The sequence below is a fragment of the Myotis davidii genome, unplaced genomic scaffold, assembly GCF_000327345.1.
Source record: "Myotis davidii unplaced genomic scaffold, ASM32734v1 scaffold2543, whole genome shotgun sequence".
NCBI lineage: Eukaryota > Metazoa > Chordata > Mammalia > Chiroptera > Vespertilionidae > Myotis > Myotis davidii.
In genome coordinates, this window is record NW_006294469.1 from 59,479 (window position 1) to 62,104 (window position 2,626).

General features: G+C 43.0%; 1 pseudogene; it reads left to right on the forward strand.

Annotated features, from left to right (window-relative positions):
• Window positions 1–760: 760 nt before the first annotated feature.
• Window positions 761–1,330, forward strand: LOC102758112 (annotated as a pseudogene).
• The last annotated feature ends 1,296 nt before the right edge of the window (window positions 1,331–2,626 follow it).

The window sequence follows — 2,626 nt, forward strand, 5'->3', positions numbered from 1 at the left end:
TACAGGAGAGCCTAGGGGAACTTTGGTAAACACAAAACAGAACAACATCCACATAATAGGGGTACCAGAGGGAAAGGAAACATCAAAAAATAGAAAATCTGTTTGAAAAAATTATGACAGAAAACTTCCCTGATATCAGAAAGAAAAAACTTACACAAGGCCAAGAAACTCAAAGAGTCCCAAACAATATGAACTCCAAAAGATCAACACCAAGACACATTATAATTAACTAGGCAAACACCAATGACATAGTAACAATCTTAAAGGCTGCCAGAGAGAGACAGAAAGTTACCTACAAATGACCTCCCATCAGACTATCAACTGATTTCACAACAGAAACACATAGGCCAGAAGGGAATGGAATAAAATATACAAAGTCATGCAAAGCAAGGGTCTAAATCCAAGAATTCTGTACCCAGCAAGGCTATCAATCAAAATTGAAGTTGAAATCAGGAGCTTCACAGCCAAAAAAGGACTAAGTGAGGTTATTACCACCAAACCAGCAATGCTAGAAATGCTAAAGGGTCTCCTGTAAAAAGAAAAAAATAGGACAGGAAGAAGAAACACAGTCATAAAGAATAAAAATGGCAACAAACAAGTACCTATCAATAATAACTTTAAATGTAAATGGATTGGCCCCAGGCTGAAGTGGAGCAGAGCCCGCAGACTGGACCACAGTGCGGGCTCCCCTCAGCATGCCCCCAGGGTATCGGAGAGTTGAATACAGTATTAATGACAAACCCTGGCCTGCAGGGTGACAATGACAGGCTTCCTGGATAAATTCCATTGTCCAGAGTGGGAATTCATTGACTAGAGTGAGTGGAGGAATGCCATGGCTTCTGTGCGCGCAGGCGTATTGTTCTCTGCAGCTGGTCAGTAATGATCAATGGCGGTGGTGTACTCGAAGCCTGAGCAGCTGATCCCCACCTTCCACACTTGCAGGGTGTTCTCCACACTGGCCTTCTTCATGATAAACGCGGTGTCCAATGCCCAGGTAAGAGGCGACAGCTACGAGAGCAGCTGTTTGGGAAGAACAGGTGCTCATATCTGGCTCTTCATCACCTTCATGTGTATGTTTGGGTCACTCATTGCTTCCATGTGGATTCTTTTTGGTGCCTATGTTACCGAGAGTAAATACTAACATTAACCCAGGGCTGGTGGTGTTCTTCCAGAACACATATTTTTAAGCATGCTCATCTACAAATTCAGGATAACTGAAGAGTTCTGGACCTGAGATCACTTTGAAACCTCATTTCCTCTGCCATATCATATTTGTAGATAGATTTTTATTATCTTTTAATGTAGTTTTCACATCATCAAATAGAATAGATTGCACATTAAATGTTGTGTTGCTATATACTTTTATGCTCTAAGTTTTGAAATTGTTTTATGAGTTTTCTGTTTTTTTAATGTCTAGATTGTTAATATATATATAAGACTATACAGATAGAATGTGGATATCAGCCTTTTATTCCTGCTTAGGCTTGGTCTGTGTCCTGAGTCATGTGTGTCATAATATGATTTAGAGTTAACTACTTTGCTTCAAAGTCCCCAAGATGTACAAGAAAGTACAACTCCTTGTAGCTGAAATAAGCGCCGAGCGATTCAAAGGGTATTTCACCAAACTGTAATTTATTTTATCTTAAAAATTAGGTTTTTTTAAGGAAATGTTTGTTCTTTTGTATTAAAGAGGTGGATTTTTATATGAAGAATTTTTAAATGCCTGAAGGACTAGTTTGAAAGCCTATTTTGGAAACAACTCCTTGACTATGACTAATTGAAGGGGGATCCCTGATGTGCTGAGCTCGCTTTTGTGTGGTTTCTGTGAAGACTGGAAGGCAGTGGGCAGCTCAGCAGCAGGTGTCCTACACCATGAGTGTCCTCAGCAAGCAAGACTGAGGCAGCTGCCCTAAAAAGCATGACCCTCAGGGCCAAGTGTGGACTCATTTCAAGAAAAAGTCCTTCCCCTCAAGTGGAATGGTTACGGCCTGATGAGAAGTTAGGTGTTTCATCTGCGCAGTTACTCTGCAGTTCTCGGCTCCAGCTCTGGGCTCTGGGCTCTGGGTTCTGGGCTCTGGTACACTTCCTGCAGATGCTTATGTCCTGGGACACGATGGCCCACCAGACAGCCATACATCGAGCTGGAAGCACTGCCCTGGTGTTCCTGCCAGAGCCCAGGGGTCCTAGGCCCTTACCTCTGTGGCAGCCTCTTGGCCCTGCGGGTCTGTGTCACACTTTTGCCTCCAGGGGATGTCACAGAGACTTTCACAGATGGACCCTGTCTGTCAATGAGCAACCTGCAGCCTACAGGCCTTGGGTGCCCACTCTCCAGGACTCCATGCACACAGGGAGCAATGCTGATGCTGTGCCAGCTCCCTGCATCCTATGGACTCCTTCCCTGATGGTTGCTTTCTCACAATGTCGGTGGGTTTGCCTTACTGCCAACATTGTCAGGCTAATTACTTGTTCCCAGTCTCTTGTTGCCTGTTGCAATAATTGCTCCTCACACATCCTAATACTATTAAATCTTGGAGAAAGCAAGCCAAAAATAAACAAACAAACAAACAAATAAATAAGGAATAAATGTCCAAGTTAAATATATAGGGTAGCTGAGTGAGAAAACATG